General features: G+C 45.3%; 2 non-coding genes across 2 annotated transcripts; one reads left to right on the top strand and one right to left on the bottom strand.

The window, feature by feature from the left end:
- Window positions 1–824: 824 nt before the first annotated feature.
- LOC134951167 (U1 spliceosomal RNA) lies at window positions 825–991 on the bottom strand. The gene has a single exon (XR_010183957.1). It is a non-coding gene; the product is annotated as a U1 spliceosomal RNA (small nuclear RNA).
- An 11,507-nt stretch (window positions 992–12,498) lies between these two features.
- Window positions 12,499–12,572, top strand: TRNAS-ACU (transfer RNA serine (anticodon ACU)). Its single transcript has one exon. It is a non-coding gene; the product is annotated as a tRNA-Ser (tRNA).
- The last annotated feature ends 1,939 nt before the right edge of the window (window positions 12,573–14,511 follow it).

Genomic DNA, 14,511 nt, shown 5'->3' with positions numbered 1-14,511 from the left:
CAATTGAGAAAGGAAGGGGGGAAAACATTTGAATCCAGCACATATATGTAATTTGAATATGTAATTTGTACCTTCCTACTTTAAAATGTAATGGATGAACCTCACCCTGTGAGAACTATCTTCATGATCAAGAGATCTCATACGCAAGAAAAGCATGTGTTGGGATAGGGCTGTGGAGGGCGGCTGCTCGAGCACACCACCGTCAAGTTAAGGAGATTCAACTGAGGAAGCACAAGGGAACTCTTGTCTGGGGACAACAACTGCAGGGAGACCACATCTTTTCAGATGAAAATGAGAGGGCGGAAGGCTGCCTAATACTGAAGCACCCTCAAACATCAAACCATATGCAACAACTAGTACAAGCATTCCTGGGGAAAGGTCTGCAGCAGACGGATTTGCATACGGTGATGTCATCCAAGCAGTGGGCCAAAGTTGGCTGGAACCCTCATCTGCATATGAAAAGAGAAAAGGGGCGCTTGGATGACCCCTAGTTCGCATTGAACACCCCCCACCCTCCTTTGGTGTGGGGCTCATGTTGGCCATGCCCCAGCCCCTGAAGCATTCAAGCTGATTTCTTGCAGCAGCTGGGCACTGTAACAGCTCCAGAGCTGCTCTGTAATGCAAATAAAAGGGTGTGGGCCCTGCAACACCACCTGTAGTTCGCATTGTGCGTTGGAAGGCACAAAGTAAGCAGACGGGAGAAGTCAGGATAGTGCGCAAGGGCATAGAAGGGAGGGGCTCAAGAAAAGAGAAGTGGAAACAGACAGCAAACTAGGCGGGAGAGAGACCTGAGACAATGAGATCTAAATTATACCAGAGCCAACCAGGGGAAAGCACAAATGCAGTCCCCCCCCCCTACCACAAATTATGCAGTCGAGATTCCCACATTTGGGGAAATCACAGAGGTCAGCATACCCAGAATGCAATGAATGAACCTCACCCTGGGAAAACAATCTTCATGACCATGGTATCACCTAAGCAAAATAAGTATGATTTGAGATAGGGCTGGGGAGGGCCGCTGCTCAGGCACACCTCCGTCAAGTAAAGGAGATTCAACTGAGGCAGCACAAGGGAACTCTCATCTGGGGACAACAACTGCAGGGAGAACACATTTTCAGACGAATGTGTGAGGGCAGAAGGCTGCCTAATACTGAAGCACCCCCCAAACAACAAACCAAATGCAACAACTAGTGCAAGCATTCCTGGGGGAAGGCCTGCAGCAGATGGATTCGCATATGGTGATGTCATCCAAGCAATGGGTATAGTTGGCTGCAACCCTCGTCTGCATATGAAAAGAGAAAATGGTCACGCAGGGCATGGCGGCCTTTGTGGGGTTGCGCTTGGATGACCCCTAGATCGCTTTATACACCCCCATCAGTGTGGGGCTCATGTTGGCCATGCCCCAGCCCCTGAAGCATTCAAGCTGATTTCTTGCAGCAGCTGGACCCAGTAACAGCTCCAGAGTTGCTCTACAAGACAAGTAAAAGGGTGTGAGCCATGCAGCACCACCTGTAGTTTGCATACACACATATATAGGACAGCATCTCTTATATGCCCCAGGGGCAATAAAATAGTATCCTTATCTAGAGTATCCGTCCATGCCGCTACAGCACTACACATACACACCCAGGCCGACGCAATTGCCGGTCTGAGTAAGGTACCTGAATGTGTATAAATGGACTTCAGGGTAATCTCCTGTTTGCGGTCAGCAGACTCTTTGAGGGTAGCCGTATCCTGGGACGGGAGGGCTAACTTCTTGGATAAGCGTGTTAATGCTTTGTCCACCCAAGGGGAGGATTCCCATCGTAACCTATCCGTTGATGGGAAAGGATACGCCATAAGAATCCTTTTGGAAATCTGCAGGAGATTCCCAAGCTTTTTCACATAACTCGTTCAGCTCGTGTGAGGGGAAAAGGTTACCTCAGGCTTCTTTCCCTTGTACATATGTACCCTCTTGTCAGGGATAGGGGGCTCCTCTGTGATGTGCAAAACATCTTTTATTGCCATAATCATATATCAAATGTATTTTGCCAATTTTGGCTGTAACTTTGCATCATCGTAATCGACACTGGAGTCAGAATCCGTGTCGGTATCTGTGTCAACAATCTGGATAGTGGGCACTTATGAGACCCTGACAGTCCCTGCGACATAGGATCAGGCATGGGTTGAGACCCTGACTGTCCCAAAGCTTCAGCCTTGTCTAATCTTTTGTGCAATGAGTTTACACTAGCATTTAAAACATTCCACATATCCATCCAATCAGGTGTCGGCGGAGACACCACATTCATTTGCTCCCGCTCCTCTCTAATATAGCCTTCTTCCTCAGACATGTCGACACACGCGTACCGACACACCACACACACAGGGAATGCTTTTACTGAAGACATTTCCCCCACAAGGCCCTTTGGCAGAGCTGGCCCTAACCAATATGATGCCCTAGGCAAGATTTTGCCTGGTGCCCCCTAGCACCACCGCTGGTTCCGCCTCTGACCTTGCACCTCTTTCCCAGCACCATCAACCCTCACCCATAACAGTACTTATTTTGGTGTTTGTACCCCCTATATTTTAAACAGGAACAGTTCGCACATTTGGCGCACAGTCCAAAAAGGGGTGTGTTTTTGCTGGCAATGGGCATGTCCTCACAATAGTACCCCCAATTAAAATTCCGCCACACAGTACTGCAATTTTATTCACATTTGATCACGCGATAGTGTCCATAATTCACATTACATCCCACAGTAGTATTACTTTACCTTATAAACGTTACTTCTCACAGTAGTGCTCCTTATTCACATTACATCACACTGAATTGCTCCTTATTTACATTACACCACACCCTATTGCTCTTTATTCACATTAGACGACACAGTAAATGCCCTTTCTATACGCAACGCTACATATTAGAGCACCTTATACACATAATGCCACACATTAGTAATGCATTTATACACATAATTCCACACAGTAATGCCCCTTACACATATGAGACACATCACTAATGTCCTTATAAACATAATGCGTCTTACACATTATGACAACCTTTATTAATGCCCTTTTACACATAATGGCCCTCATTCCGAGTTGTTAGCTCGCAAGCTGCTTTTAGCAGCATTGCACACGTTAAGCCGCCGCCTACTGGGAGTGAATCTTAGCTTATCAAAATTGCGAACGAAAGATTAGCAGAATTGCGAATAGACACTTCTTAGCAGTTTCTGAGTAGCTCCAGACTTACTCGACAACTGTGATCAGTTCAGTCAGTTTCGTTCCTGGTTTGACGTCACAAACACACCCAGCGTTCGCCCAGACACTCCCCCGTTTCTTCAGACACTCCCGCGTTTTACCCAGAAACGGCAGCGTTTTTTCACACACACCCATAAAACGGCCAGTTTCCGCCCAGAAACACCCACTTCCTGTCAATCACACTACGATCAGCAGAACAAAGAAAAAACCTCCTAATGCCGTGAGTAAAATACCTAACTGCATAGCAAATTTACTTTGCGCAGTCGCAGAGCGAACATTGCGCATGCGCAATTAGCTGAAAATCGCTGCGATGCGAAGAAAATTACCGAGCGAACAACTCGGAATGACCACCCTTGCGCATGCGCAATTAGCGGAAAATCGCTGCGATGCGAAGAAAATTACAGAGCGAACAACTCGAAATGACCACCAATGTCCCTTACACATATGCCGCACATTATTAATGCCCTTATACACATAATGACACACATAGTGCCCCTTACCCATATGTTGCACATTATTAATGCATTTTTACATGACACACATAATGCTCCTTACTCATATTCCGAACACTACTGCACAATCAACCCACTCACATGCACACAGCACTCACACTGCCACTAACACTGTGACCTCTGCCTCTGCTTGGATACAGATGTGTCCTCATAAATCTTGCCTCAATGCTAACGTTGGGGCACCTTTTTTTTATTAAAATGCATCTTATTTGCATTGCTATGTTGTTAGGATGCACACGCAGCTTCTGCCGATTAAAATGATATGCAGCACGCCTATATACTGTGTGAGACTGTGGCTGTATCTGCATATGAAATGCTACACACAGAATATAGGCATGCCGCATATCATTTTAATCAGCAGAAGTTGCTGATGCCCCTAGGCATATCAAATGCCCTAGGCAATTGCCTAGTTTGCCTATGCCTATGGCCGGCTCTGCCCTTTGGAGAGACAGAGAGAGAGTATGCCAGCACATACCCCAGCGCTATATAACCCAGGAATAGCACAGTAACTTAATGTTTGCACAGTAGCGCTGCTGTAAGTAATTTGCGCCAAATTATGTGCCCCCCCCTCTCTTTTCAACCCTCTTGTCTACCGTGGTATAAGCAGGGGAGAGTCCGGGGAGCTTCCTCTCAGCGGTGCTGTGGAGAAAAAATGGTGCTGGTGAGTGCTGAGGGAGAAGCCCCGCCCCCTCGGCGGCGGGCTTCTGTCCTGCTTAAACTGTACAATTGGCGGGGGCTCATACATATATACAGTGCCCAGCTGTATATATGTTATATTTCTGCCAAAAAGAGGTTTATATTGCAGCCCAGGGCGCCCCCCCTGCGCCCTGCACCCTTACAGTGACCGGAGTATGTGAGGTGTATGGGAGCAATGGCGCACAGCTGCAGTGCTGTGCGTTACCTCAATGAAGATCATGAAGTCCTTTGCCGCCTCTGAAGTCTTCTTTTCTTCTCATACTCACCCGGCTTCTATCTTCCGGCTCTGCGAGGGGGACGGCGGCGCGGCTCTGGGACGGACGGCGAGGGTGAGATCCTGCGTACCAATCCCTTTGGAGCTAATCCCTTTGGAGCTAATGGTGTCCAGTAGCTTAAGAAGCAGGACCTTGCAACTCGGAGAGTAGGGCTGCTTCTCTCCCCTCAGTCCCTCGATGCAGGGAGTCTGTTGCCAGCAGTGCTCCCTGAAAATTAAAAACCTAACAAAATACTTTCTGTCAGAAAGCTCAGGAGAGCTCCTGAAAAGCACCCAGTCTCCACTGGGCACAGTATCAAACTGAGGTATGGAGGAGGGGCATAGAGGGAGGAGCCAGTGCACACCCAGAACTAAAGTCTTTCTTAAAGTGCCCATGTCTCCTGCGGAGCCGTCTATCCCCATGGTCCTTACGGAGTCCCCAGCATCCTCTAGGACGTTAGAGAAAATAGGATTTTAATACCTACAGGTAAATCCTTTTCTCTTATTCCGTAGAGGATGCTGGGCACCCGTCCCAGTGCGTACTGTGTCTGCAGTTATTAAATGGCCCTTAACTCCAGAACATTTATGTGGAGACAACTTTCCCGACTTGACCATCTTCCTTGGACGTTTTCCCCCTGTGTGACTGCTCCCCTGCCTCGGAGGGTTGCATCCATGGTCCCTAGGATCCAGTCCTGGATCCCGAACCTTCGCCCCTCTAGGAGGTGAGAACTGTGCAGCCACCAATGGAGTGAGATTCTGGTCTTGGAAGACAGGATTATCCTCCGGTGCGTGTGTAGGTGGGATCCGGACCACTTGTCCAACAGGTCCCACTGGAACACTCTGGCATGGAACCAGCCAAACTGAATGGGCTCGTAGGCCGCAACCATCTTACCCAGCAACCAAATGCATTGATGGATTAACACTCTTGCTGGTTTCAGAATTTGTTTGACCAGACTCTGGATCTCCAGAGCCTTTCCACTGGAAGAAAACCTCTTCTGTGTCCAGTATCACTCCCAAAAACAACAACCGCGTCATTGGGACCAACTGCGATTTTGGCAAGTTTAGGAGCCAACTATGTTGTTGAAGAACTGTCAGGGAGAGTGCAATGTTTTGCACTAACTGGTCCCTGGATTTCGCCTTTATCAAAAGATCATCCAAGTACGGGATAATTGTTACTCCTTGCTTGCGATCACCCTGGTGAAAATCCTCAGAGCCGTGGACAGACCAAACGGCAATGTCTGAAATTGGTAATGACAATACTGAATTGCAAACCTCAGGTAGCTTGATGCAGAGGCTAAATGGGAACATGTAAGTAGGCATCCTTTATGTCTACCAAAACCATGAAATCTCCTTCCTCCGGACTGGAGATCACTGCACTGAGAGATTCCATCTTGAAATTTAATTTCCTTAGGTAGAAATTGAGGGATTTCAGATTTCAGATTGGTCTGACTGAGCTGTCCGGCTTAGGGACCACGAAGAGGCTTGAATAAAAACCTTCTCCCTGCTGACTAAAGCCGATTTGAACAATCGGTGAGGGGGAACGTCTTGAAACCCCAGTTTGTACCCTTGGGACACTATTTGTAAAACACACGAGTCCATGTCCGAATGAATCCAGAACTGACTGAAGAGTTTTAGACGTGCCCCCACTGGTGCGGGCTCCTGCAAGAGAGCCCCAGCGTCATGCGGTGGATTTGGCAGAAGCAGAGGATGATCTCTGCTCCTGCGATCTTGAAGAGGATGCAGACCTCTTCCCTCTTCTCCTTCCTCTACCTGCAAAGAAAGGGGAATCTTAACTTCTTGCATATCTATTGGGCCGAAATGACTGCATCAGATAATGATGCGTCTTCATCCGTTGGGAGGGAACATAGGGCAAGAAGGTTGACTTACCTGCGGGAGCTGCCGAGATCAAATTAACTAGGCAGTCACCAAACAACGCTTCACCTTCATAGGGAAGGGACTCCCTTTCTTCTTGGAGTCAGCATCAGCATTCTCTTGGTGAATCCACAATGCCCTCCTATCCGAGACTGCCATGAAATTGGCCCGTGAACTCAAGAGTCCTATATCCCTTGCAGTCTCACGTAAGTATGCTGCAGTGTCCTTGATATGATACAACGTAAGGAGTATCCCATCTCTCCAAGGTATCTATATCGGATGACAAGGTATTCGACCAATTCTTGAATACTACTACTCACCCATGCACATGTAATGGCAGGTCTAAGTAATGTACCCTTGGTTACATAACTAGAAATAATGTAGCTTCCTGCATACGATCCGCTGGATTTGTGACAGGGCCCCGTGCAGAACAGGGGGTGACTCCCACTTTATTCTGTCCGCGGCGGGAAATGAATAAACAACCAGAATCCTTTTGGGGATTTGAAACCATCTTGTCGAGCTGGCCCAGACTTTCTCAAACAGAGATGGAGGAACGTTACATCAGCTTTCATTATATATCTATATATACATACATATAGACCCCTTTCTCAGGAACAGCAGGGTCTTCAGTGATTTTAATATGTCCTTAATATCCACAATCATGTACTGAATGCTCCTTGCCAATATTGGATCTAATCAGGAAACATTATGGTCGACATAGGAATCAGTATCCGTGTCAGTATCAGTGTGTAGTAACTGGGCAAAATAACATTTTTGCGACCCCGCGGGGCCTGAGGGAAAAGAAACATAGCCATGAACATCACATCTATTCTCTACGTCTGTGTCTGGGACACAGATTTATCCAACCTTACTCTGATATTACTGAAACTTTTACCCAGTCAGTTATTGGTGGTGCCAACAGGGCCACCATCATATGTCTGCATTCCTAATATAGTTTCCTCTTGGGAAAAACATTCAGCCATCGACATGTTGACACACATGTACCAAGTACCCACAGACACATCGGCTTATGGGGGACAGACCGTCAGTAAATCTGTCAGAGGGACACAGAGGATTTTTCAGCTCACAATCCAGCGCCAAAAGTACACAGTCTGGGAAATAATAAACTCTATAGTGATAGACTTGTAATGCTCTAAAGATGTTCTGGTGAGGTGAGGAAGAAGCCCCGCTACTGTAATGGCGCGTATCTGTCCTGCTCAGAAATAATTAATTACGCTAGCGGGGTAAGGACAGTGCCCAGGCACTAATGTCCACTTTTTCCAGCCTTTTGTGAGGAATTTATGCTGCCCAGGGTGCCCCCCCCCCCCGTGCCCTGCACCCTGCAGTGCCTGTGTTTGTGTGGGAGCATGGCGCGCAGCGTTCCGCTCGCTGCTCGGTACCTCAGAATGCCATCACTGGAGAAGAAGTCTTCTGTTCTTCTGCTACTCACCTGTCTTCTGGCTCTGTAAGGGGGTGACGGCAGGCTGCGGGAGTGTGCATCTAGGCGTACCCAGCGATCAGCACCCTCAGGAGCTAATGGTGTCCTGTCAGCCTGAAGCAGAGCTATTGAACTCACTAGAAGTTGGTCATACTTCTCTCCCCTAAGTCCCACGAAGCAGGGAGACTGTTGCCAGCAGCCTCCCTGAAAATAAAAAAAACTAACAAGTCTTTTCAGAGAAACTCAGTAGAGCTCCCCTGTAGTGCATCCAGTATCACTGCGCACAATACTAAAACTGGAGTCTGGAGGAGGGGCATAGAGGGAGGAGACAGTTCACACCCTTTGAAAGTCTTAAAGTGCCCATGTCTCCTGCGGATCCAGTCTATACCCCAAGGTTCTTAATGTGACCCCAGCATCATCTAGGACGTATGAGAAAACAAATAACGCACACATGAGGAGGAGAGAACTAAGGAAGCTATAAGGAGAAGAGGGGAGGGGGGGTTGAAAGGTAAGGTAGTAAAGGCATATTGGATAAACTACAACCTTATACATATTCATTAATGTACCAGTAGTTAGAAGTAGAAGAGCTCTAACAGAAACCACAAAGCTTATCTAAAGCCACACCACACTGGATATGCCCAATCTCATTTGATTTTTGAAGCAAAGCAGTATTGGACTTTGTTAATACATGGATGGGAGACTGCTTGGTAGTATCAGATTCTTTAGGTGTTTTTAAACTACCAACACCATTTTCTTGGTACATTTAATTTTTACATGTATTCTTTTATGTACCAGAAGTTAGAAGTAGAAGAGCTGTAATAAAAACCACCAGCTCATCTACAGCCACAGCACACTGGATTTGCCCAATCTCTCCTGATCATGGAAGCTGAGCAGTGTTGGTCCTGGTTTTAGTACTTGGATGGGAGACCACCAGGAAATACCAGGGGCGGTGTGTATTTTTACAATACTAACACCGTTCTCTTGATGCATTCCATTTTGAAACATTGGGGCAGATCTATTAAGCCTGGCGAACTGATAAAGTGCAAGGTGATAAAGTACCAGCCAGTCAGCTCCTAACTGTCATTTTTCAAACCCAGCCTGTGACATGGCAATTAGGAGCTGATTGGCTGGTACTTTATCACCATGCAAATTATCATTTCACCAGGTTTAATAAATCGTCCGCTTACTCATTTATGTACGAGTAGTTAGAAGTAGAAGAACTCTAACAGAAACCACTAAGCTCATCTACAGCCACACCACACTGTATATGCCCAATATCACCTGATTTTAGGCCTGGTTTGTTCTTGGATGTGAGACCACCTGGGAATACCAGGTGCTGTAGGTAGTTTTATACTACCAACACCGTTCTCTTGATGCATTCTATTTTGAAACTTATTCATTGATGTACCAGTAGTTAGAAGTAGAAGTTAGAAACAGCAAAAATCATCTACAGCCGCATCACACTGGATATGTCCAATCTCATCTGATGTTGGAAGCTAAGCAGTGTTGTGCCTGGTTAGTTTTTGGATTTCAGGTCCTGCCTTCTGGTTTGGCCACGGCACCTCGGAAATTCACCAAGGTCATGGCCGTGATGACGACCCTTCACCATCGGTGGACCAGGGAGGAATCTCTCCTCCCGATAAACATTCTGGAATTGCAGGCAGTGTTCAATTCATTGACACTGGCCCTGCCTCTAGTACAGAACAGGCCTGTTCAAGTACAATTGGACAACGCCACCACGGTAGTGTACACAAATCATCAAGGCGGCACTCGAAATTGCATAGCAAAGCTGGAAGTATCAAAAATCCTCAGTTGGGTAGAACGTCATCTGCCAGCAATATCGGCAGTGTTCATTCCCGGAGTCCTCAACTGGGAAGCGGATTTCCTCAGTCGTCAGGACGTTCACGCTGGAGAGTGGAGAGGCCGCAGCAGAAATGTCTGCACTGGTGTCAGTAGGTGACTGAGGCAGGGATGACTGGGAGATAGTGGGTGACTGAAGCATGTATGAGTGGGAGATAGTGGGTGACTGAGGCCGGGGTGACAGAGATAGTGGGTGACTAAAGCAGGGGTGACTGGTATAGTGGGTGACTGAGGCAGGGGTCGCAGGTATAGTGGTTAACTGAGGCAGCGGTGACTGGGAGATAGTGGGTAACTGGGGCAGGGGTGACAGGGAAAGTGTGTGACTCAGGCAGGGGTGATAGGGAGATAGTGGGCAGCAGATCACTGCCTTGCTGACAGCAGCACATCCCTGCTTCACTGACAGCAGCACATCCCTGCCTCACTTATAGCAGCACATCCCTGCCTTACTGACAGCAGCAGATCACTGCCTCACTGACAGCAGCAGATCACTGCTTCACTGACAGCAGCACATCCCTGCCTCACTGGGAGCAGCAGATCCCTGCCTCACTGGCAGCAGCAGATCCCTGCCTCACTGGCAGCAGCAGATCCCTGCCTTACTGACAGCTGTATATAGGGCCTAATTCAGACCTGATCTCTGCTGTGCATATTCACACAACAGGAGATCAGGTCTGCAGTGTGTGTGTGTGCTGGTGCCGCAGTGCACCGGCACATGCCAGAGATGCGATCAGCATCTCTGCCCAGTGAGCGCCTCTGCCAACACATACTTATCTTGCATATGAGATCTCTTGATCATAAAGATAGTTCTCACAGGGTGAGGTTCATCCATTACATTTTAAAGTAGGAAGGTACAAATTACATATTCAAATTACATATATGTGCTGGATTCAAATGTTTCCCCCCCTTCCTTTCTCAATTGTGCCCATCAGCAGCTATTCTAATGTTGCTGCCAATGGGTGTGACACATTCATTTCTTCTGTGGGGTACACTGGACTCCACAAGGATTCACATTGGGGTGTAGAGTAGGATCTTGATCTGAGGCACCAACAGGCTCAAAGCTTTTGACTGTTCCCAAGATGCTCAGCGCCCCCTGCTCTATAACCTCGCTTCCATGAACAGGGAGCTCAGTTTGTAGTTGGTGCCTTCAGTAGCAGGCCACTTAACAGGGGGCTGCCTCAGGCAGCCTATTCTTAGCTATTAATTTTGACAAGAAAAGAAGAACTTTTTTTATAAGAATCTATAAGGGCTGCAGCAGGCTAGGTCTAATAGACATCTTTACTGCAGCTCCATCACTCCCAGCGGCGCAGTATACTCCCGTGCCCTGGTTGCTGGGTCACTGCAGCGGAGGCTCCGGTTTCTTCCTAAGGTCAGTCACACACACACACCGCCCTCCGGGATCACGAGGCCGCTGATGAAAGGGAGGTAAGGGGCTTCTGTGCCCACACTATACCGAGATCCAGCGTGGCTGTAGGGGGCGGGCCGTGTGCGCACTGGCGTGGACACTGATTACTGGGCAGCCGCTCCACTAGCCACCAGGGACAGTTAAGGAGCACAGCTCTGGGGGTTTTTCTCCTATATTAACCCCATTTTGTACTACCTGCAGTGCATTGTGATAGGTAATAGAGCCTGATTCAGGTTGGATTGTAATCGCAAAGAGCTGCGCATTGGAAAATTCAGGGCTATGCCGTGTAGATGATGGCCTAACAGGAGGCTTTAAAATTTTCTTTCTAGTGTCCTTCGTTTGGAATTTTAAAGCCTCCTGTTAGGCCATCATCTACACGGCATAGCCCTGAATTTTCCAATGCGCAGCTCTTTGCAAAAGAGAGATATTGGCAAGGAAAAGCTGTCTTGTACCTTTGCATTTTTCTCCCAAACGAAGGACACTAGAAAGAAAATTTTAAAGCCTCCTGTTAGGCCATCATCTACACGGCATAGCCCTGAATTTTCCAATGCGCAGCTCTTTGCAAAAGAGAGATATTGGCAAGGAAAAGCTGTCTTGTACCATTGGATTTTTCTCCCAAACGAAGGACACTAGAATATAAATTTTAAAGCCTCCTGTTAGTGCTTCATCTACACGGTATAGCCCTGAATTTTCAATGCGTAGCTCTTTGCAAAAGAGAGATATTGGCAAGGAAAAGCTGTCTTGTACCTTTGCATTTTTCTCCCAAACAAATGTAGTTTGTTTTTGTCAATTACCATTTTAATAATATGGTAAAAAAAATTAAGTAGATTTTTGAAAGAAAACATTACTGTCAATACACTATTAAAACAAATTAAAATGGTAAAAGTTATTGTACTTTAAGAAAACATAAAAGAGCTAACATATCAATCCCAGTTTTGGATTACTTTAATTAACAAAAAAAATGCATATAGCAGAGGATAGTTTCAATCTGCCTACCTCTGGGTAATGGGCCCAGCATGCTTCCATTGCAGTACTCTGCTGCACATGTAAGTGCAAGAGATCCTAAAGCACTCACTCATCATGGGAAAGTACCAATGTGTTTCTTCGTTGGTTGATGGAAGAAACATCTTAAAAAAACTCTCCAGATTATTGACTTTTTAAAGTTTTTCTAGGAAAAGTTTTAGATGTATGCTTATTAGCCTTTGTCAGTATGTACTTTTCGCGAAGTGTCTCTGTGGCGCAATCGGTTAGTGTGTCCGGCTACTAACCAAAAGGTTGGTGGTTCAATCCCACCCAGGGACGTAATTGACCTTGTTATCAGATTTTGGTGATCTTTAAGTAGACAAGTCAAAATTTCAAACCCCCTCTTATGGTGTAGGGTACCTGGCCTTCTCTGATGTAATCAGAGTTAGATTTGATTCAGTGATTTTATAAAAACAGCTAGGAAGCACAATTTAGCTGTGGGTTGCAGAGAAAAAGAAATATGCTGGCAAAAAAATCCAATTGAGTGATTAAACAGCTCTTCATTTTCTGGCTTTATTTTTATGCTAACAAATTTGTTCTCTGAAAAGTGTCCACAAAGCCAAGTCTCTGATTAACACCTTTGTAGGGATGGTTTTTCACCTATTACTAAATTAAATTTGCTTCATTGGAAAGGCAGCAAGATGCATCCTCATTTCAATGTCTACTGAAATAATACGGGTTGACACCAGGAAACATTAACGCCACTGCATCCTTGCTGCTTTCTCATGTGGAAGTCTGTTTAATGTGAAAACAAGGTGATATCTAATTAGCACACAGGTAAGGATTTAAGAAAATCTTTATTTAAGGGTGAAGATGTTTCTCACAAAATCGTTGCCCCAATGCATCATTGAAATTCAAGCTGGAAAGATGATTTTAATATATCACTTGTACATTTTGTATTGCTCTTCTGGTGACAATGTAGTTTGTTTTTGTCAATTACCCTTTTAATAATAGGGTAAAGAAAATTAAGTGGATTTAAACAAATTAAAATGGTAAAAGTTATTGTACTTCAAGTAAAAATAAAAGAGCAAAAATATCAATCCCAGTTTTGATTACTTAAATTAACAAAAAAAATGCATATAGCAAAGGACAGTTTCAATCTGCCTACCTCTGGGTTATGGGCCCAGCATGCTTCCATTGCAGTACTCTGCTGCACATGTAAGTGCAAGAGATCCTGAAGCACTCACTCATCATGGGAAAGTACCAATGTGTTTCTTCGTTGGTTGATGGAAGAAACATTTTACAAAAACTCTCCAGATTATTGACTTTTTAAAGTTTTTCTAGGGAACGTTCTAGATGTATGCTTATTAGCCTTTGTCAGTAGGTACTTTTTGTGAAGTGTCTCTGTGGCGTAATCGGTTAGTGTGTCCGGCTATTAACCAAAAGGTCGGTGGTTCAATCCCACCCAGGGACATAATTTACGTTGTTATCAGATTTTGGTGATCTTTAAGTAGACAAGTCAAAATTTCAAACCCCCTGTTATGGTGTAGGGTACCTGGCCTTTTCTGATGTAATTAGAGTTAGATTTGATTCAGTGATTTAATAAAAACAGCTAGGAAGCACAATTTAGCAGTGGGTTGCAGAGAAAAAGAAATATGCTGGCAAAAAAAATCCAATTGAGTGATTAAACAGCTCTTCATTTTCTGGCTTTATTTTTATGCTAACAAATTTGTTCTCTGAAAAGTGTCCACAAAGCCAAGTCTCTGATTAACACCTTTGTAGGGATGGTTTTTCACCTATTACTAAATTAAATTTGCTTCATTGGAAAGGCAGCAAGATGCATCCTCATTTCAATGTCTACTGAAATAATACGGGTTGACACCAGGAAACATTAACGCCACTGCATCCTTGCTGCTTTCTCATGTGGAAGTCTGTTTAATGTGAAAACAAGGTGATATCTAATTAGCACACAGGTAAGGATTTAAGAAAATCTTTATTTAAGGGTGAAGATGTTTCTCACAAAATCGTTGCCCCAATGCATCATTGAAATTCAAGCTGGAAAGATGATTTTAATATATCACTTGTACATTTTGTATTGCTCTTCTGGTGACAATGTAGTTTGTTTTTGTCAATTACCCTTTTAATAATAGGGTAAAGAAAATTAAGTGGATTTTTTAAAGAAAACTATACTGTCAATATACTATTAAAACAAATTAAAATGGTAAAAGTTATTGTACTTTAAGTAAAAATAAAAGAGCAAAAATATCAATCCCAGTTT

The sequence above is a fragment of the Pseudophryne corroboree genome, chromosome 8 (assembly GCF_028390025.1).
Source record: "Pseudophryne corroboree isolate aPseCor3 chromosome 8, aPseCor3.hap2, whole genome shotgun sequence".
In the NCBI taxonomy this organism is placed as follows: domain Eukaryota; kingdom Metazoa; phylum Chordata; class Amphibia; order Anura; family Myobatrachidae; genus Pseudophryne; species Pseudophryne corroboree.
The sequence above is the reverse complement of the archived record's forward strand: the minus strand, read 5'-3'. Positions and strand labels throughout refer to the sequence as shown.